This window comes from Saccopteryx bilineata, chromosome 2, assembly GCF_036850765.1.
Source record: "Saccopteryx bilineata isolate mSacBil1 chromosome 2, mSacBil1_pri_phased_curated, whole genome shotgun sequence".
NCBI lineage: Eukaryota > Metazoa > Chordata > Mammalia > Chiroptera > Emballonuridae > Saccopteryx > Saccopteryx bilineata.
Window position 1 is genome coordinate 310,713,673 of NC_089491.1, and position 23,092 is coordinate 310,736,764.

Genomic DNA, 23,092 nt, shown 5'->3' on the forward strand with positions numbered 1-23,092 from the left:
TTTTTCTTATTGATTTATAAGCTCTTTTTAAATAAACTTAGCTATTTTTTTCTCCATCACACATGGCATAAAAAGTTTTCAGACTATTGTAACTTTGCTTTTAGTATGTTTTGCTTTTTTTCTAGTAAAATATATCATTAAAAATGTTATGGTTTTTTGCTCTGGTCAGTTGGCTCAGTGGATAGAGCATCAGCCCAGCATGCGGGCGTCCTGGGTTTGATCCCTGGTCAGAGCACACATGAGAAGCAACCATTTGCTTCTCTTCCCCTTGCTCTCCCCCTGCTCTCTCTCTTCCCCTCTCGCAGCCAGTGGCTTGATTGGTTTGAACGTCAGCCCTGGGCACTGAGGATAGTTCAGTTGACCTGAGCGTTGACATCAGGTGCTGAGGATAGCTCGGTTGATTTCAGCATCAAGCATCGGCCCCAGGTGGGCGTTGTCGGGTAGATCTGGGTCCGGGTGCATGTGGGAGTTTGCTCTCTAAACCCCCTCCCTCTCATATAAAAAAAAAAGTATAGTTTCTTGACTTTGTGTCTGGCTTAAAAAGAACTCTACATTTTGTTAAAATTCAGAAAACCAGTTAGAAAAAAATTTGCCAGAGTAGATTCTGTTTTAGTTTAGCTTTTAAGCCTGGGTTCTTGCAAACCTGAGTTGCCAGAGCAATATGATTGCTGCCTAGTCTCCTCCTAGTTTTTAGCCTTTTTTCTTCCCTACTGGACTTTTACTTTAATAATAAAAGAATTATGTAAATATTATTCACCAGCTTGATGGATTTGGCAACACATTTCATCCTCATCACCATTTTCAAGGGCCTGTTCTGATTTGCAAACCAGAAAGACAAACCTGAGGATCATCTGCTTCTTGTAGGCTATTTTGTTTGCCTCTTCGTGGTTCCAGATGCCTGACTTGTACTTATGTTCAGATACCATGTGTGGGTAAAGAAAGAACAAAAATGTTACTTTTTTCTTTACAAGAATTCTCCCTCCTTTTATGGTGAGGAGCTCTATTTTTTTTTTTTCCTTTTTGCATTTGCCTTTTTTTTCTGACAAAGAAAATAACTGTGGTTTGGGCCAGTTACCCTGAATTCCAAAAAAGCCTCTATCTTTTACTACTTGGTTTTTTTTTTTTTAAACTTAAGTAAAGGGTTTAAATTTGACCACATTCATCATTAGAAAATGGTTATAGCATCAGAAAAACTTCATTGTCCACGGCTTGTTTACTCAGGTCGGGCTCTCAATCAACAAGGACTTCAGTTTTTTCCCCCCTTTGATGTAGGGATAATGCCAATCTCATGTAAATCCTCTAACACAGCGGTTCTCAACCTGTGGGTGGCGACCCCGGCGGGGGTCGAACGACCAAAACACAGGGGTCGCCACCCACAGGTTGAGAACCGCTGCTCTAACATGAGTCCTAGTCCAAACGAGGCTCAAAACAAATACTGTTTTCTCTCCATCCATCAGTTTCCTGACCTGTAACAAGATAAACAATGAACCACAGTTTGCTGAATTGTTTTGTGAGTTAAGTAAGAGAATACAGAGTTTTATAAATAAATGTGACAGGTTATTCTGAAGCAAGCTTGGTTCCTTTTGGGGTCATACTGCCTTTAAACCACTAGATGGCATCATCAACAGAGAACGCTGGCTAAGATGGGTCTGAAACCCAAGTGGGGAAAGATCTCCACTTCATTTTCTTCCCTCAGCATACAGTAAATTTAGTAACAGCTATAATAGATGTAACAAAGAAGCTTTCATTTTTGCTTTAAATCACTTATTACCATCAGAGTGTTTCTTAGACAATAGATTTCCTTGAGGAATTGTTGGAAATGGGACCTAGAAGCCAGAGCTGACTTTCTGTTGTAACACAAACTTGACCACAACCTTCCCGGACTTAAAATGCTTTTGTAGCTTGCCATTACATCAGAGATATTGTTCAACATATTTTAAAAAGACTTTATTTATTAATTTTAGAGAGGAGAGAGAGAGAGAAGGAACAGGAAACATCAACTTCCATATGTGCCTTGACCAGGCAAGCCCAGGGTTTCGAACCTCAGCATTCCAGGTCGATGCTTTATCCACTGTGCCACCACAGGTCAGTCCTCAACATTTTTAGTTCAAGTTAAACCTTACTCTGGAATTGAGTATATAAAGTAAGTCCAGGTCGAGGGCTATAGGTCTCTAGCCTTGCCTCAGGCACCACAGAGGAGCCCTGGAACCGTAAAACAAGGCTCAAGAACCACTGCAAGATGAACCTTGGGGACTTTTAGATGGCATATAGGGCCCTCTTCTGTTTGAAGATTGCCTGTTACTCCAGCCCATCTCTGGCCGCTCAGAGTTCCGTACTTGACCCTCAGCATCTACAATCTACTGACATACACATCATCCTGATTCTTGCCTTCATGCCTTTGCCATGCAGCTCCCTCTACTTTGATCCTCCCTCCCCCAACTTGGACTCATCCATTAAGACTCATTTTGGGCTATACTTTGTCCTGGAATTCTTCTCTGACCCTATCTAGGCTTTTAAAAAATTTTATTTAGACATTGATCAATAAGAGTACATAGGTGTCAGGTAAACGTTTCTATAGCATTTGAACTGTTGATTATGTTCTATACTCATCACCCAAAGTGAAATTATTTTCTGTCACCGTATATTTGTCCCTCTACTCCTTTCCCTTCACCCCCTTTCCCACATCCTCCTCCTCCTGGTAACCACTTCACTTTTATCTGTGTCCATGAGTCTCAGCTTTATATGCCACCTATGTGTGAAATCATATAGTTCTTAGCTTCTTCTGATTTACTTATTTCACTCCATATAATGTTATCAAGATTCATCCATGCTGTCGTAATGTCACTATGTCATCATTTCTTATGGCTGAGTAGTAGTCCATTGTATGTATGTAGGTACCACATATTCTTTATCCAATCCTATATTGAGGGGCACTTTGGTTGTTTCCATGGCTTGTCCACTGTGAATAATGCTGCAATGAACATGGGATGTGTCTTTACATACAAATGTTTTTGAGTTTTTGTGAGTAGATAGCCAGGAGAGGGATTGCTGGGTCATATGGAAGTTCTGTTCTTAATTTTTTGAGGAACCACCATACTTTCTTCCATAATGGTTGTACTAGTTTACATTTCCACCATCAGTGAATGAGGGTTCTTTTTCATCACAGCCTCTCCAGCACTGGTTATTACCTGTCTTGTTGATAATAGCCAATCTAACAGGTGTGAGGTGGTATCTCGTTGTAGTTTTGATTTGCATTTCTCTAATAGCTAGTGAAGATGAGCATCTTTTCATATATCTGTTGGCCATTTGTATGTCTTCTTGGGAGAAGTGTCTGTTCAGTTCTTCTCTCCATTTCTTAATTAGATTGTTTGCTTGTTTATGACTGAGCTTTGTGAGTTCTTTATATATATTAGATTTTAACCCCTTATTGGAGCTGTTGTTTGCAAATATCATCTCCCATTTGGTTGGCTGCTTTATGGCCGGTGGCCACGGCCATGCAGGTTCACATTGGATTCGGGCAGACAGTACAGGAACTGTGGAGCCGGAGTAGGCCATTCTGTTTATTAGAGTCTCACAATGGTGGACAAGCAAGCAGTCAGGGAAAACTGCTTCTCTCTCTCTCTCTCTCACAAGCAAAGCAGGCCAGGGTGTGGGGGGAATCCCTTCTCTGGCAAACAATTGCAGCAATGGCCCCTCCCAATGGCGGCAGGCAATCTGCAATCTACATTCTGTTGCCCTGAGAGCAAGCACCAATCAGGCAAAGTACAAGCAAGCAAGCCTAACACAGTTAAATGCCCAACAGCTGCCTATATGTTTTGTTGTCAGTTTCTTTTGCTGTGCAGAAGCTTTTTAGTTTGATACAGTCCCACTCATTTATTTTTGCCTTTACTTCCCTTGCCTTTGGGGTCAAATTCATAAATTGTTCTCTATGGCCAAGGTCCTTGAGTTTAGTACCTATGTTTTCTTCTCTTTAATTTTATTGTTTCATATCTTATATTTAGGTCTTTGATCAATTTTGAATTAATTTTTGTGCAAGGGGACAATTTAGTTTGTTTTTTAATGGTTCATTTATATGTTTGTCTCCCAACCCCCTCTAATAGTCTATGAGACTTTTTCTGAGTGCAGAAAATGTGTCTTACTCATATCTATTTTATAAAGGGCAGTGCAAATGAAAGAACTCAATGGGATTTTGGTAAATGACTGACTGAGTGAGTGATGAGTAGAGAGAAGGGCATTCCAAGTAGATGAGATGGCAGGAGATACAGATGTAGAAGTGGAAAAGGGAAATGAGGGTTTCAGGGAGTGGCTGGTTAGAATCTGGGAGTAAGGGGAGTCCTTCTCAGTGTCCAGCTGAGTTTCCCACAGGAGACCAAGATGAGCCCCACCCCCTCAAAGCCCCAGCGGCAACCCTCCCAGAAGTTTACCAGGGGGTGGGGAATTACAATTCCTTCACTATCGGGCAGCTGTAAGAGAAACCTCAGAAGTGCTTGTTTCTAAAAAGCATTTTGATTATGACCTTTAGGGGCTTGGGATGGAGGGTTTAAAGCTGCTCAGGCTGCACCTAAAACAAGGATATATAAAATCTTATTTCTTTAAGGGTCCTTTAGGTTTAATGTAGGTGAGCTTTCCCTGATGGGCAGATACAAAGGGAGCAGCCCATGATTCCAGGAGGGAAAGGGGGCAGGGAGGTGGGAAGGTGGTTCTGGTTCATTGATATTTCAGGCATGGGAACCAGTCCTGAGCCAGCACTGTGTGGGGGAACCAAGAGAGCTGATCAAAAAGCTACCACCCGTTAGTCTCTGGCCCTGTCAGGCACAAAGCCTTCAAAAACACTTGGAGATTTGATTTCTTTTTAAAAATATCAATGGAATTGCTGCATTCTCTGACCTTAGCACTTCCTAAGCAGCGGACTCATTCTGCCAAGATTTACAGGTCTAACTGCTGAGGTGGTAATGTTTCCTTCCTGAGCCTTTTCTGTGAGAATGGCACCACAATTCCAGTCATCTGGCCCCAAAACTGGAGTCTTTTCTTGAAAACTCCTGTGAATTTATAAAGAACTGAAAAAGTTTAGTTTGAATGTCCTTGGCCAATTTATGCCCCGCTTCACCTTACAAAGTGACACTGGGGAAGAGGCTGCCTATTTCCTGAAGATTTGCTACCCGAGGGCTCTGTACTTTCTCAGGTCCTGTGGTTATTGAGCATTTCCTTTAACTTTTGTGTTTCTGATGTGACTGGCCAATGCAAGGCTCTGCAAACATCAGGCTGCTTTCTCCAGACAGTCCACCAGAATAGGTCAAAGCCATATCATACTCTCCTAGGCATGAAGGGACTCTGGACACATCATAGGGAGCGTATGAGAGACCCAGAGGACAGATTTCTAACCCTCCTGATATCACCACAGTCATAGGCCTTCAGATATACCCCTGAGGTATACCCCTGAGATCCACTGAGGCGTGTTAATTGCTCCCTTAAACTGTGTAGAAAAGGAACATTCTGGTAGTAAGTCTCATTTTATCTTAAATTTGAGAGCTTTCAAAATATACAGAAGAGTGTTGAGAAAGCAGAGATAAGAATTCTAAATTCTTCAAAAAGAGGAATTCTATTAGTGGATAGGTGCAACTCATGGCCAGCTTTGGTCACCACAAACCAGGGCTCCGGAGAGGCACATGCCTTTCTCTCTTATCTTCACATGTGAACCTCCTTAGAGGGCAGAGGGGGTTCTTGGCCTGAAACTGGGAAATAAATCACTGGAATTAAAAAAAAAATGACTTCTTACTTAGTTTTCCTTCTGAGCAGGTCCCCAGACATCCAAACAATGCCTCTGCAGACAGGCTGGCACAGCTGTTATAAAAATGCAACTAAATATGTATCTATAGAAACAGGCTGGCTCCCTTTGCTGCTGTCCCTGCCTGCTTCTGGGTTGGCCAGGATGTGTCTGGACACTGGGCCCCATGCTCTGCTGCAAGGCTGCTTCAGCAATGCTTTGACCATCATTCAGTGTCTACTCTCTTCTTAACAGAGGCAAAGGAGGAACTGGGAAGAGGGCAACACCAACGTGGTGGCATTGTTCATTGCCTAGGGCTCCAGGGGAAGCAGACAGTGCAGCTTGAGGACAGCGCTAATCTGGGCACCTGGAGTTTAGTGCTCCTATCTTGACTTTTGAGCTCAAGGCCCAGAAGTTTACCCAGTCAACAATATTCCTTTCCTGCCTCCTCCACCTGCCCTGGATTTGGCTATGATTCTCAGAGGCAATATTTGATTATGAAAGGGCAAAAATAAATTTCCATTTTTTTTCTTAGAAGGTAATTCATTATTCCTTAGGGGTGCATATGTGATGTTTGATTTGAGAAGTTTTTATTTATTTATTTAGATGTAAGACAAATGAAAATTGGCCTGTTTCAAAATGGAAACAAAGACATCAGAACTCCCTTTTTCTCCCTAGCCAAGATCTACTGCTGTCCTACCAAACCATGAGTTCCCTTCTGGGAAATTGGTTGGGAGGGTAGAAGAAGCAAGGTTATGGTGTCTGGAAACCTCACCATTCTGACAGAACAGTAGTCACTTAACAGTCCAAGTTTCTAAAGCAGTCATTTTCATTCCTATAGTGTGCCTCTTCCTGGGCAGTCCAAAATAGCTTTCAGAATGCCTTGCCTCACTAGGGGGCGATGCTGTCTCTCTTTTGCTCCACACACGGGTGTTTTAGGAAATCTTCAGAGACTGGGGGCAAAGAAAGAGGCCAATGTTGCAATGGAATTGAGGGAATTCTTTGAATCACTCCAGAATAGGTGGACCTGGTCTAAATGGGAGGGGCTGAAAAAGACAGAAAATGCAAAGGGGCAAGACTTGGGCCTGAATTTGGGGGACTGTTTATTCTAAGACCAAGTTTCTTGTGGGAGGGGGTTTCTAGTGCCCCACAATGTTCATTGATTGTTACAGTGGTGGAGGTTGATGCCCCAGAGGGTATCCCCTATTCTTCTCATCTTTTCTACTATTCACTAGCCCCATTCATCACTGAAATAATGACCCTGTCTCTCACACCTCCCAACCCCAAACTGCCAAACCTGAGCCTCAAGATTCTCTGCTACCTCCCGCTTCCCTCCCCTGGGTCTGCCCATCCCCTCTGGTCCTGCACAGTCACACTATACTCTGATTGTACCAGAGGCAATATTTGATTATGAAAGGGCAAAAATAAATTGTATAGAGTGTTGGTCCTGTGATGGCAAAACAAGGGATAAAGTTGAGCAGATTGCAGACCCTGACTTTAGAGAGATAAAAACATTCTGGGGCCATTCTGGTTATAGTAACAGAGTACATTATAAGAGTTATGACTGAGATTATGTGAATTTAATTCATCCATTGCAAGCCTCTGGTGCTGGGGCAGGGTTGGTGAAGCTCCTGGGGCCATGGAAGGTGGTTTTTAGGGGGTCTTTTCTGCTGTGAGCTGCCTACCCTTAGGTTTGCCTTCCAAAGCCTGCTAGCTGATCAAAAGTTACAGCCTGCATCAACAGAGACTTCAATCAGGCTCCTACTCATTTTCTCCTTGGCCTGTCTACAAACCCATTAGAGAGGAGACTCCAGAGAAATTTCTCTTCTCACTAGATCCAGAAAGCACATTTTCATGTTCTTCTAAAGCAGTGGTAGTCAACCTGATCCTTACTGCCCACTAGTGGGTATTCCAGCTTTCATGGTGGGCAGTAGCAGAGCAACCAAAGTATAAATATAAATAAAAAGATAGATTTAACTATAGTAAGTTGTTTTATAAAGATTTATTCTGCCAAACTTTGCGAAAATCCGACACAAAGTACTTGGTAAGTAATTATTATTATATGCTTTAACTTGCTGTAACTCTGCTTTATAAATTTTATAAAGTAAAGTTACTTCTCTACTTTATAAATCATCATTATTGTGGAACTGGTGGGTGGTTAGAAAATTTTACTACTAACAGAGATACAAGAGTGGGCGGTAGGTATAAAAAGGTTAACTACCCCTGTTCTAAACTTTCATGGTAGCCTCTGTAGTTAGAGCTCATTATTGTCTTTCTGGGTATGGTTTAATACAGGGGTCCCCAAACTACGGCCCGCGGGCCACATGCGGCCCCCTGAGGCCATTTATCTGGCCCCCATGGCACTTCTGGAAGGGGCACCTCTTTCATTGGTGGTCAGTGAGAGGGGCATAGTTCCCATTGAAATATTGGTCAGTTTGTTGATTTAAATTTACTTGTTCTTTATTTTAAATATTGTATTTGTTCCTGTTTTGTTTTTTTACTTTAAAATAAGATATGTGCAGTGTGCATAGGAATTTGTTCATAGTTTTTTTATAGACTGGCCCTCCAACGGTCTGAGAGACAGTGAACTGGCCCCCTGTGTAAAAAGTTTGGGGACCCCTGGTTTAATGTTTTCTTTGCTCTCAGACTCTATAATCAGCCTGGCTCTGAACCGAATTCTCAGTAATATTTGGCAAGTTAACTATTTTTATTTTAAGTCTTGATTTTATCTTTTGTAGTTGGAGATAATGTTATGGAGATTTGATGAACTAATCTATGTAAAATACTTGGCCCAATGGATGGCATGTTATTGATTGCTGACATTATCTTGATATGTAATAGATGGAGTAGCTAAGCCAGCTGGTTCAAATCTGGACTCTAGCACTTATTAGATGTGTGATATCAAGCAAACCATTCAGTCTTTTTGTGCCTCAGTTTCCTTATATATAAAATGCAGTTTAATAATAGCACCTGCATCAGAGTACTTGTTAGTATTGAATAGCTAATATAAGTATATGCAGAGCACCTAAAACAGTTCCTGGCACATAATAGTAAGCACCCAAAAAGGCTAGCTCTCATTGCCTGCAGAGTTGTAGATTGTTTTACCCAAAAGTGATTTGCATTTAGCTATGGAATGCTGTGATGTGGGTTTTTATTTTTATATTTTATTTTTATTTTTTGGTGACAGAGATAGAGAGAGGGACAGATAGAAACAGACAGGCATGAAGGGAGAGAGATGAGAAGCATCAATTTGTTGTGATGCCTTAGTTGTTCATTGATTGCTTTCTCATATGTGCCTTGACTGGGGGGCTCCAGCAGAGCAAGTGAACCCCTTGCTCAAGCCAGCAACCTTGGGCTCAAGCCAGAGACCTTGGGCTTAAAGCCAGTGAGTGTGACCTTTGGGCTCATGTCAGTGATCATGAGGTCATGTCTATAATCCCACATTCAAGCTGGCAAGCCCGTACTCAAGCCAGATGAGACTGTGCTCAAGTCGGCAATCTTGGGGTTTCAAACCTGGGTCCTCTGTGTCCCAGTCCAATGCTCTATCCACTGCACCACCACCTGGTCAGGCATGTGATGTGGGTTTTAAGATAATTATTTTCTCATTTGACTTAACTTGCACTAAGATGGATCTGTATGTGTTGTTTGTACAACTGGTAAAAGCTGGAGTCAGGGGCTCATAACATGGCTGGGGGAAGCTTGTTAGGGAGGCAAGATGTGGCACAGAGAGTCCAGAAAACATCATTTTGAAGTGCTTGCAAGACACCTTTTAACCGATGGTTGTGGATAGTTTATCAGTTATTATATATCAATCTGGAGAGAAAGATTGAATTGTCATATCAATTTTGCAGATGGAGAAATAAATAGGTGAAAAAGACATTATGTTTGTGCCCACAGCTTGCAAAGGCAGGTCTATACTCCATTCTACACCAATTGTATTTAAAAATAAAAAGTAATCAAAGCACTGCCTGACAGGACATGTCATAGACAGTGTCATCCCACTGTGTTGGCAGCCTTAGGCACAGCTGCAGTGAATCTGGGATAATGCCAGGAATAAAGCACATCTTAGAGCTTTTTTTCACTTCCCTGATTATTTATTTATTTTTAGAGATTTCAACAAAAATGTTTTAAAGAAAAAAAGAAAAAGAAGCAGCTGAGAATGTCAGAGAAACTGTGGCATGAGAGATACTCCTAATCTCTCCCCTTAAAATGTCAACATATTGAACAACTAAAATGCAGCAAAGAACCCTAGCTGGGTTCATAGCCATTCCTGAAAGATCTGTGCACTGAGTGGATTGAAGGTGGGTTGGGATGAAGGGATAAGAAGGTAAAACATGATGAGGTAGACTCTGGAAAGAAGAGAAGCCAGAAAATCGGATTTTTCTTTTTCCTTGCTAGACTGAGGGAGAGAAGCTCACTGGCTTGTGTTTTATTTTGAGCCAGGAGAGGCAGAGAGATTGAGAGACAGAGGGGAAGTTGCTGAACCAAGGCAGGTACAACCAAGCAGGGTCATGTCCTGGGTTCCTGTGGACTGACTGCGTCACTGTCACTCAGCTTGTGATAGGTGTTTGCTCAGCCTACAGTGCACTTAACACATGCTTTACTGTGGCCCATGCTCTACCGTGGCCCACGCTCTGCTCAATGTCGGAGAAGATCAAAGTGCGCCCCCCCCCAGGCCTCCCAGATTCTGCCTTCCTCCCCTCACTGGTAGGAAGAGTGACAGTGGTGGACTTCCAACAGCTGACTCTGTGGGGCTACTTTCTACCCTGAGAAGTGAAAGTGCTCACATCTGATTCCCTAGAGTGTTGAGACATGAGGAGGAGAGCCCGGAGACCTGAAACTGCAATTGCTAGAGCTGTAAAACTGCAAAGCTATAAAGCTGAAACTGTAAAGCCCTCATATATGACCCACCCACTAATGCAGCTGCGGCCCTGCCTACATCATTACAACAGCAACGTCTCAGCAGAGTTCTCCCCAAGAATTTCACAGAGCCAAAACTTGTAACCTCTCAAAATTGAAAATTTTTTTTTCTCATTTCTTCTTTTTATTCTTTCTCTTTTTTCCATTTGAAATTCATTATTCTTAATTTTTATATTTTTATTCTTATTTTTTATGAGTGTGTTATTTTTGATCATTTTCTTTTACTTTTTTCTTCACTTTTCTTTTTTCCTCTTTTTTCATATAAATTTCATTTTTTCTTAAATAATTATATTTTACTCTATTTTTTGCAGTGTTTTCTGTTTCTGATTTCATTTGTTTTCTTTTTTTCTTGATTCTTGCTCTTTTCTATAGTTTTTCATTTCTACTTATTAGTTTTATAATTTTTATTTTTTCACTGTCATTTTTCAATTTTTATTTTTTAATTTCTAGTTGTTTCTTGTTGCAATTCTTAAAATACCACTCTCAAATGCTATCAGAGAAGAATAAATCAAATACCATGGATACAAAAGACATAGATGTAGTTCATATAGATAATATAAAATCTCCAGAAAAAAATCATAACCACATGGAAACCTTGGAGTTAAATGACAGAGAATTCAAAATTAAAGTTCTAAAAATACTCAATGAGATGAAGGAAAACATTGATAAGCAATTTAATGAGATCAAAAAACAAATTAATGAACAAAAAGAATACTTCTTCAAGAAGATAGAAACTTTAAAAAAGAACCAAACTGAGATGATGAACTCAATGTATGAACTGAAAAGTGAGGTAGCAAGTTTAGCTAATAGAACAAGCCAGATAAAAGAATCAGTGACACTGAAGACAGGCAACTAGAGATAATAGAGAGAGAAGAGGGAGACTCATAAATTTAAAAAAACCTGAGAGTTCTACAAGAATTGTCTGACTCTATCAGAAAGAACAATACAGGAGTAATGAATATATCAGAAGAAGAAAGGAAAAAGGGAATGGAGAGCCTATTCAAACAAATAGGAAGTTGATAAAAAAACTTCCTAAGCCTGTGGAAAGACTTAGAGCCTTGAATCCAAGAACCAAACAGAACACAGAGTTACCTCAACCCAAACAGACCTACTCCAAGGCACATCATAATAAAATTGTCACAAATCAATAACAAAAAAAGAATCCTAAGGCAGCTAAGGAAAAGAAAAATATAACATTATAAAGGAAGGCCCATTAGGTTATCATCAGATTTCTCAGCAGAAACTATATAAGCCAGAAAAGAGTGGACCCAAATATTTAAAGTACTGAAAGAGAGGAATTACCAGCCAAGAATACTATATCCATCAAAACTATCCTTCAGGCCCTGGCTGGTTGGCTCAGTGGTAGAGCATCGGCCTGGCGTGCAGGAGTCCCAGGTTCGATTCCTGGCCAGGGCACACAGGAGAAGCACCCATCTGCTTCTCCACCCCTCCCCCTCTCCTTCCTCTCTGTCTCTCTCTTCCCCTCCTGCAGCCGAGGCTCCATTGGAGCAAAGATGGCCCGGGTGCTGGGGATGTCTCTGTGGCCTCTGCCTCAGGCACTAGAATGGCTCTGGATGCAACAGAGCGACACCCCAGAGGGGCAGAACATCGCTCCCTGGTGGGCATGCCGGGTGGATCCCGGTCAGGCGCATGCGTGAGTCTGTCTGACTGCCTCCCGTTTGCAGCTTTGGAAAAAAGAAAAAAAACAAAAAAACAAAAACAAACAAACAAAACTATCCTTCAAATATGAAGGAGAAATAAAAACTTTTACAGACATAGAGAAGGTGAGAGAATTTATCACCAGAAAACTCCCACTGAAGGAAATACTAAAAGGGGTATCAGGCCAAATACAAAGAACAAAACAAAACTACAAGTAAAAGCTCCAACAAGACCACAATAAAAACAAGGATAATCTGTGACAAAAATAATAAAAGGGGATACATATATTCAAAGATAACATGTCCAGGTTATCTTGTCGTTCAATTATGTTGCATACCCATCACCCAAAGTCAGATTGTCCTCTGTCACCTTCTATCCAGTTTTCTTTGTGCCCCTCCCCCTCCCTCTTTCCCTCTCCCTCTACCCCCTCCCCCAGTAACCACCACACTCTTATCAATGTCTCTTAGTCTCACTTTTATGTCCCACCTATGTATGGAATAATGCAGTTCCTGTTTTTTTTCTGATTTACTTATTTCACTTCGTATCATGTTATCAAGATCCCACCATTTTGCTGTAAATGATCCGATGTCATCATTTCTTATGGCTGAGTAGTATTCCATAGTGTATATGTGCCACATCTTCTTTATCCAGTCATCTATTGACGGGCTTTTTGGTTGTTTCCATGTCATGGCCACTGTGAACAATGCTGCAATGAACATGGGACTGCATGTGTCTTTACGTATCAATGTTTCTGAGTTTTGGGGGTATATACCCAGTAGAGGGATTGCTGGGTCATAAGGTAGTTCTATTTGCAGTTTTTTGAGGAACCACCATACTTTCTTCCATAATGGTTGTACTACTTTACATTCCCACCAACAGTGTATGAGGGTTCATTTTTCTCTACAGCCTCTTCAACATTTGCTATTACCTGTCTTGTTAATAATAGCTAATCTAACAGGTGTGAGGTGGTATCTCATTGCAGTTTTGATTTGCATTTCTCTAATAACTAAAGAAGATGAGCATCTTTTCATGTATCTGTTGGCCATTTGTATTTCTTCCTGGGAGAAGTGTCTGTTCATGTCCTCTTCCCATTTTTTTTATTGGATTGTTTGTTTGTTGTTGAGTTTTATGAGTTCTTTGTATATTTTGGATATTAGGCCCTCATCTGAGCTGTTGTTTGAAAATATCATTTCCCATTTAGTTGGCTGTCTGTTTATTTTGTTATCAGTTTCTCTTGCTGAGCAAAAACTTCTTAGTGTGATATAGTCCCATTCATTAATTTTTGCCTTCATGTTTCTTGCCTTTGGAGTCAAATTCATAAAATGCTCTTTAAAACCCAGCTCCATGAGTTTAGTACCTATGTCTTCTTCTATGTACTTAATTGTTTCAGGTCTTATGTTTAGATCTTTGATCCATTTTGAGTTAATTTTAGTACAGGGGGACAAACTGTAGTCCAGTTTCATTCTTTTGCATGTGGCTTTCCAGTTTTCCCAGCACCGTTTATTGAAGAGGCTTTCTTTTTTCCATTGTGTGTTGTTGGCCCCTTTATCAAAAATTATTTGACTATATATATGTGGTTTTATTTCTGGGATTTCTATTCTGTTCCATTGGTCTGAGTGTCTATTTTTCTGCCAATACCATGCTGTTTTGATTGTCGTGGCCCTATAATATAGTTTGAAGTCAGGTATTGTAATGCCCCCAGCTTTATTCTTTTTCTTTAGGATTGCTTTGGCTATTCGGAGTTTTTTATAGTTCCATATAAATCTGATGACTTTTTGCTCCATTTCTTTAAAAAATGTCATTGGAATTTTGATGGGAATTGCATTAAATTTGTATATTGCTTTAGGTAATATGGTAATCTTGATTATATTTATTCTTCCTAACCAAGAACAAGGAATATTCTTCCATCTCATTATATCTTTTTCGATTTCCCTTAACAATGGTTTATAGTTTTCATTATATGAGTCTTTTACATTCTTTGTTATGTTTATTCCTAGGTATTTTATTTTTGTTGTTGCAATTGTGAAGGTGATTTTTCTTTTGATTTCATTCTCAAATGTTTCATTGTTGGCATATAGAAAGGCTATTGACTTCTGTATGTTAATTTTGTATCCTGCGACCTTACTGTATTGGCTTATTGTTTCTAGTAGTCTTTTTGTGGATTCTTTGGGGTTTTCGATGTATAGGATCATATCATCTGCAAAAAGTGATACCTTTACTTCTTCTTTTCCGATATGGATGCCTTTTATTTCTTTGTCTTGTCTGATTGCTCTGGCTAGAATGTCTAGTACCACATTAAATAAGAGTGGAGAAAGTGGACAACCCTGTCTTGTTCCTGATTTAAGAGGGAAAGCCTTCAGTTTAGTGCCATTTAATATGATGTTAGCTGATGGTTTATCATATATGGCCTTTATCATGTTGAGATATTTTCCTTCTATACCCATTTTGTTGAAAGTCTTAAACATAAAATTGTGTTGTATTTTATTGAAAGCCTTTTCTGCGTCAATTGATAAAATCCTGTGGTTTTTGTTCTTTGTTTTGTTGATATGGTATATTACGTTAACTGTTTTACGTATGTTGAACCATCCTTGAGATTCTGGGATGAATCCCACTTGATCATGATGTATAATTTTTTAATATGTTGTTGTATTCGATTTGCTAGTATTTTGTTTAGTATTTTAGCATCTGTATTCATTAGAGATATTGGTCTGTAGTTTTCTTTTTTTGTGACATCCTTGCCTGGTTTTGGTATGAGGGTTATGTTGGCCTCATAAAATGTGTTTGGAAGTATTGCTTCTTCTTCAATTTTTTGGAAGACTTTGAGTAGAATAGGAACCAAGTCTTCTTTGAATGTTTGATAAAATTTGCTGGTATAGCCATCTGGGCCTGGACTTTTATTTTGGAGAGATTTTTAGTGTTTTTTTCTATTTCTTCTCTACTAATAGGTCTGTTTAGGCTTTCTGCTTCTTCTTGACTCAGTCTAGGAAGGTTGTATTTTTCTAGGAATTTATCCATTTCTTCTAGGTTGTTGAATTTAGTGGCATAAAGTTTTTCATAGTATTCTACAATAATTCTTTGTATATCTACGGTGTCCGTGGTGATTTCTCCTCTTTCATTTTGAATTTTGTTTATATGAGTGCTTTCTCTTTTTTTCTTGGTAAGTCTTGCCAAGGGTTTGTCAGTTTTGTTGATCTTTTCAAAGAACCAGCTCCTTGTTCTATTAATTTTTTCTATAGTTTTTCTGTTCTCTATTTCATTTATTTCTGCTCTGATTTTTATTATCTCCTTTCTTCGGCTGGTTTTCGGTTGTCTTTGTTCTTCTTTTTTCAGTTCCTTAAGGTGTGAAGTTAAGTGGTTTACTTCGGCTCTCTCTTGTTTGTTCATATATGCCTGAAGTGATATGAACTTCCCTCTTATCACTGCTTTTGCTGCATCCCAGAGATTCTGATATGTCGTATTGTCATTTTCATTTGTCTGTATATATCTTTTGATCTCTGCACTTATTTCTTCTTTGACCCATTCATTTTTTAAAAGTATGTTTAGTTTCCACATTTTTGTGGGATTTTTTTTTCCTCTTTTTTGCAGTTGAATTCTAGTTTCAAGGCTTTATGATCAGAAAATATGCTTGGTACAACTTCGATTTTTCTGAATTTGCTGATGTTGTTTTTGTGGCCCAACATATGGTCAATTCTTGAGAATGATCCATGTACACTGGAGAAAAATGTATACTCAGTCACTTTGGGATGAAATGTCCTGTAGATATCTATCATATCCAGGTGCTCTAGTATTTTGTTTAAGGCCACTATATCTTTGTTGATTCTCTGTTTGGATGACCAATCTAGAGCTGTCAGCGGTGTATTAAGGTCTCCAAGTGTGATTGTATTTTTATCAGTTTTTGTTTTAAGGTCAATAAGTAGCTGTCTTATATATTTTGGTGCTCCTTGGTTTGGTGCATATATATTAAGAATTGTTATGTCTTCTTGATTCAGTGTCCCCTTAGCCATTATGAAATGGCCATTTTTGTCTGTGAGTACTTTTGCTGTCTTGTAGTCAGCATTATCAGATATGAGTATTGCTACACCTGCTTTTTTTTGGATGTTATTTGCTTGGAGTATTGTTTTCCAGCCTTTCACTTTGAATTTGTTTTTATCCTTGTTACTTAGATGAGTTTCTTGTAGGCAGCATACAGTTGGATTTTCTTTTTTAATCCATTCTGCTACTCTGTGCCTTTTTATTGGTGAGTTTAATTTGTTTACATTTAGTGTAATTATTGACACTTGTGGGTTCCCTATTGCCATTTTATAAATTGCTTTCTGTTAGTTTTATGTCTTCTTTGATCCTTCTCTTTCATCTTTCTATGTTTTGTTTTTATTTGGTTGTATTCCATACATCTTTCCTCTGTTGATATCTTTTTTAAATTATGTGCTTCTGTGGTGGTTTTTTCAATGGTGGTTATCTTTAAGTAATGAAAAGGGTTCCTACTCTGTTCATTGTAGTGCACTATTTTGTGAGTACTTTTGCACTCCATCATCCTTTGCTACTGTTAATCTCCATCCTCTCCCCCACCCTTTCTTTTTGTTGTCACAGTTTAAATTTGGTTTTATTGTGTTCTTCTTGGAGCTTTTACTTGTGGCTTTGTTTTTTTTGTTCTTTGTATCTGATTGGAGAACCCCCTTTAGTAATTCCTGGAGTGGGGGTTTTCTGACAATAAATTCCCTCATCTTTTCTGTATCTGTGAATGTTTTTATTTCTCCTTCATATGTGAAGGATAGCTTTGATGTATTCGTGGCTGAATGTTCCTCTCTTTCAGGACTTTAAATATTGGGGTCTACTCTCTTCTTTTTTTTTTTTTTTTTTTTTTTTTCATTTTTCTGAAGCTGGAAACAGGGAGAGACAGTCAGACAGACTCCCGCATGCGCCCGACCGGGATCCACCCGGCCCGCCCACCAGGGGCGGTGCTCTGCCCCCCAAGGGGCGATGCTCTGCCCATGTTGGGCGTCGCCATATTGCGACCAGAGCCACTCTAGCGCCTGAGGCAGAGGCCACAGAGCCATGCCCAGCGCCCGGGCCATCTCTGCTCCAATGGAGCCTTGGCTGTGGGAGGGGAAGAGAGAGACATAGAGGGAAGCGCGGCAGAGGGGTGGAGAAGCAAATGGGCGCTTCTCCTGTGTGCCCTGGCCGGGAATCGAACCCGGGTCCTCCGCACGCTAGGCCGACGCTCTACCGCTGAGCCAACCAGCCAGGGCCGGGTCTACTCTCTTCTAGCTTGTAGAGTTTCTGTTGAGAAATTGGATGATAATGTAATGGGCCTTCATTTATATGTTGTATTCTTCTTTTCCCTGGCTGCCTTGAGAATTTTTTCTTTGCCGTTGGTTTGTGCCGATTTTATTATGATGTGCCTTGGAGTAGGTTTGTTGGGGTTAAGAAAACTTGGAGTTCTGTTTGCTTCTTGAATTTGAGGCTTTAGTTCTTTCCACAGACTTGGGAAGTTCTCATCTATTATTTGTTTGAGTATGTTCTCCATTCCATTTTCTCTCTCTTCTCCCTCTGATATATCTATTATTCTTATGTTATTCTTTTTGATGGAGTCAGATAATTCCTGTAGGGCTATCTCATTTTTAAAATTTTTTGAGTCTCTTTCTTCTTCTCTCTGTTGTGCCTCAAGTTGCTTGTCTTCTATTTCACTAATCCTCTTTTCTATCTGGCCTGTTCTATTAGCTAAGCTTGTTACCTCATATTTCAGCTCGTGAATTGAGTTTTTCATCTCTGTGTGATTTGTTTTTATAGTTTCAATTTCCTTGTAAATATATTCTTTGTGTTCATTAAATTGTTTTCTGAGCTCCCTAAATTGCCTTTCTGTGTTTTCTTGTATATCTCGGAATATTTTTAGGATGCCTATTTTAAATTCTCTGTCATTTAACTCCAAGGTTTCCAATATATTAAATTTTTTCTCCATAGATTTTTCCTCATCTATCTATGTTACCTCTCTTTCTTTTGTATCGTTGATATTCGATTTTCTCTTCCTTAAGGCATCTGAGGGTGGTTTCGTTGATAGTATTAATGAGATTTAATAAGGAATAAAAAGTTAAAAAATAAAAATAAAAAATCAAAAAGAGTTGTTTTTTTAAAAAATTAATAATTAAATAAAGAAAAATAAAATAAAATAAAAATTAAGAAAAGGAAATTATTCCCTCCCTCCTTTTTTCCTCTCCTCTCCCCTCTTTCTTGAGAAAATCTTGTGGTGAACTGTGAATTATATTGTACTAAATAGAACAAGCAATGCCTGTAATGGAGGGCCTGAATTGGGAAAAGTAATAAAGGGGCAAAAAAAAAAAAAAAGAAAAAAGAAAAAAAAGGGGGGGCATGGGGGTATGGACCCACAAAAAGCAAATAAGAAAAAAATTTGGGTCAAGAATAAGATGATTTGCTTTTAGGTGTTGGTTGACCAAGAGTTATGATGAAAGGAATAAGGGGGAATCAGGAAAATGGGGGGACAAATTAAAAAATTACTATTGTATTTAGTGGAACAAGAACTAGATAAAATGGAGAGCCGGGGATGGAAGCACTCCTAGTAAGTTAAAAAGGTGAAGTAAAAACCCCCCAAAATGCCACAAATGTAAGTTTGAGTCCCAGATAAGATAATTTGTTTGTTATTGAGGTTTGAATGAGAGGAGACGTAAAGGAGAAAGGAAGAAACTAATATAGAGGGAGAAAAGAAAGAGAGAGAGAGAAAAAAGAGGGAACCACTAAAAGAAGAAAAAAGAAAAAGAGAGAGAGAGAGAGTTAAGGGTTTTGTAGTGCAACCCTCATAGAGAGAAAGGAAGAGGAAAGAAAAGATAATGGGAGATGTGACACTTATGAGTAGTGTAGTTCAAGGAGAGGAGAGAGTAAGAGTTAAACGACCAAATTGGAGGAGGAAAAAAAAAATCAAGGATGAAGATAAGAGAAACAAACGAACAAATATAATAAAATGGGATAGGTTATGAAGTCTGCAGATTATTCTTGATTTTGAGAGGTTATCTTCTTGCTTTTTCTTTTCTCTCCCTCTTCCTGGTCGGTGACTCTGTACCCCGGGTTCTGCCCCTTTGGCACGCTCAGGAAGAGGTTTGCAGTTGATAAGTCTCTATGGCGATGTCATGTATTGTGCTTCAGTCTCGTTGGCAGTCGAGGCTCATTAGCATTTATAGGCTCCGACAGTGAGAGAGTCCGTGTTCCTGGAGCCTCTCTCCTAGTCTTTCCTTCCTCAATAAGTAGTCTGATAATCCAGCTATGGGGTTGCTGCTGCCTCTGCCTGGATAGTAAGAGGCTCAAAGAGCTGACAACTCCCCACTCTATTTCCACTCAGCAGAGGGCTCTGGGTAAGGCTCAGTCAGTCAGAGCTGCTAGCATAATTAGGCGGGGCTTCTGCCCACACAAAGGCCCCTGACTCTGCCCCTCTGTGGGATAACATGGGCGGGCGCCCACTCTCGAGGCACTCGGAGGAATCTCTCACTTACTATCTGCGCGTGCAGACTAGGATATCAGGCCAGCCGCTTCACACTCTGAATGAAACCCCCGCCCGCATGAAAAAGTTCCAGCATTGGAATTGGCCCTTGCTCCCTCCCCATGCATGGCTTTTTCAGGGCACTGGGGTGGCCTGGCGATTCCACTTTTGGCCCACACAGAGGCCTCTCTGCCCCTCTGAGGGATAACACGGGCACCCACTCCTGAGGTGCTCAGAGGAATCTCTTGCCCACTCTTCGTGCACGCCGACCAGGATATCAGGCCGGCCGCCTCTCTCTCTGAGTGAAACCCCCACCTGCACGGATAAGTTCCAGTGTTGGAATTGGCTTTCACTCCCTCCCCGTGCACGGCTTTTCCAGGGCGCTGGGGCAGCCCGAGATTCCACTTTTGGCCCACACAAAGGCCTCTGACTCTGCCTCTCTGTGGGGTAACACGGGCGCCCTCTCCCGGGGCTTTGGAAGGAATCTCTCGCCCACTATCTGCGCGCGCCGACCAGGAGATTGGGGAAAATGGCTGTCCCATTTGTCTTTCTTTGTCTGGGTTTGGCGCTAGTGTTAGCTTGTATTGACTGGGTTGCCACAGGCACAGTTTTTCCTCCTCGGCTTGGATCTCCGTGCCACAGCCTGGTTTGGCTGTTTGTGCCGCGGCCTGGATCTATTCGCCCCCTTTGCCTGCCTTAGTTTCTATACTCTCAGTTCCCAGTGAAAGCAGCCCTATTTAGGTTAGTGAGGAAGGCGGAGCATTTCTTACTCCCTATTTCCTTCGGAGTTTGATTATATATTTAGCCAATTTTTCACTTGACCATACCTTTGGGTGTATTGCGAGACATCTCGAGGCTCCAAGGATAGGTTTTTCTGTTTCTGGTTGAAGATCTTGTTGAGTTTTGGGGGAGATTTATTGGTAACGCTTCCTACCGCACCATTACTCTGACAGCATCCAGGAAATATTTCTTAAAATAGTCACAAAAAACACTAAACAAAATGAAAAATGTTAATAACTTAGATTTATCAAAATTCAAAACTTCTGCTTATGAAAAGACATTAAAATGAAAAGGCCAGCCACAGTTTAGGAAATAAAATATTTGCAAACATATCTGAGAAAGAATTTCTCTCTGATATATATAAAGAACTCTTACAAATCAATCATAAAAAGATAATCCAGCAAATCAATTAGGCAAAAGTTTTGAATAGAGATTTTATGAAAAAAAAATATAAATGGTTAAAACACACATGAAAATGTGTTGGATATCATTAGTCACTGGGAAAATGCAAATTGAAATAATGTTACATCCCACCAAAATGGCTAAAATTTGAAAAGACAAACAATACCAGTTGGAATGCACGTATATTGGTGGTGGGAGTATCAAATGGTGTAATCACTTTGCATCAGTGTTTGAAAGTGTTAAGAAAAGTTAAACATAACCTTTTCTATAAAACCCAGCAATTTAACTCTTAGGTATTAACCCAAGAGAAATAAAAACATGTTGGTAAAAATACTTGGGCAAGAATGTTCATAGCAGGTTTATTCATAAAAGCCAAAAACTATAAACAATCCAAGTGTTCATCAACAGAACAGGATAAACAAATTGTGGGCCTTGGTTGCTGCTCCAGTGGAGTTTGGGGAGGATAACAATGGCTCTTGCAGAGACAACACAGAGGCCATGTCTGAGAGCCAGGTGAGTCCAGTGGCAACAGCAGTAAGGCTTGCCTGGGCTTTGGTCTCCCTTCTGCTTCCTAGGAAGTGGCAGGTGGCCAGAGCAGAAGCAGCGGCAGCAGAGGCAATGGCTTCTGCTTTTCTCTCCCAGCTTCATCAGCCTCAGCTGGGAGAGGTCAGGCGGTCTGTGTGGCTGGAGGGGGGGGGGGTCCACTGCCCCAGGAGGTGGAGATTGTTCAGTTACCAGGAGCATGGAGTTATTGCTGTTAGGTTCGATAACTCAGGGAAAACTATCATCCTTTACCAGTTTCTTTGAATGAAGTTGTACATATATCCCCTGCAATAAGAAATAATGTAGAAGATTAATAATATTATACATGTTTCCCAATGTGGGATATTGGTGGCCAAGAGTCTCTTTATTTTTCCTGGAATACTTATTTTACTAACGCAGAGTTTGTAATAGTAATGGACAGTACATACAGAGAAAAGATTTCTGTAATTATTGAATAGAGAGAAGAACTCTATAAAATGTTAGCTCATTAGGACCTAAGAAAAGCTGGATTGTTGATTTTTGCTAATAAACAAGGTGATGAAGAATACATAACTGTAGCAGAAATCTCCTAGTGTTTGAAACTAACCTCTATTGAAGATCACCGGTGGCATATCCAGGCGTGCTGTGCTCTTACTGGTGAGGGATTATGCCAATGATTTGAATAGATGATGTCACAATTTAAGATTAGATACTCTCTACTGATCTCTTCTCAGAGACTTTGTATGAAGGAAGTGCTGGACCTTACCTGAAAGCTGCAAAAATTAATGGTTCAGATATATTATCGTAAACTGATTTAAAATTCTATAAGGAGAAAAATTAAGACCACTTATCTGACAATGAAAATTAAGTCTCCCCTTCCAATTGCTTTCTCATTAGTTTCTCCCAAAGTAAGGTCTTTAAGCTGTGATTGACAACTGTCTCATAATGTCTCAAGACATTGTAGCCTGTGTGTCAGGCTGACAAGCATATGGGTGTAGGAGTCCCAACGGCATGAAAGCAGAGTCAGATTTCCCAGCTTCCCTGGCTCAAAGGAAACATAAATGAAGGCAAGTGTTCCAGTTTGATGGCCAGGTCCTTCAGTCTTGTGGCTCCACCGTCCCCAAGACCTTACTGTCATTTGCATCATCGGAAGGAGAGAACAGAGAGAATGGAAGAGAGTGTCTCCTGAAACACCCAACTCAGCACAGAAGGTGCTCCTTCCCCTTGTCCCCATGAAAGTATTGCAGTTCTTTAAAGGACAACTCCTCTACTTTCCTTTCCCCACCTCAGCAGACAGTCTTGCTTCATTTTTTTTTTTTTTTTTTTTTTCATTTTTCTGAAGCTGGAAACAGGGAGAGACAGTCAGACAGACTCCCGCATGCGCCCGACCGGGATCCACCCGGCACGCCCACCAGGGGCGATGCTCTGCCCATCCTGGGCGTCGCCATGTTGCGACCAGAGCCACTCTAGCGCCTGGGGCAGAGGCCACAGAGCCATCCCCAGCGCCCGGGCCATCTTTGCTCCAATGGAGCCTTGGCTGCGGGAGGGGAAGAGAGAGACAG

General features: G+C 40.5%; 1 pseudogene; it reads left to right on the forward strand.

Moving 5' to 3' along the window:
• The first annotated feature begins 21,506 nt into the window (after positions 1 to 21,506).
• On the forward strand, positions 21,507 to 22,207 carry LOC136322565 (ADP-ribosylation factor-like protein 5A pseudogene; annotated as a pseudogene).
• The last annotated feature ends 885 nt before the right edge of the window (positions 22,208 to 23,092 follow it).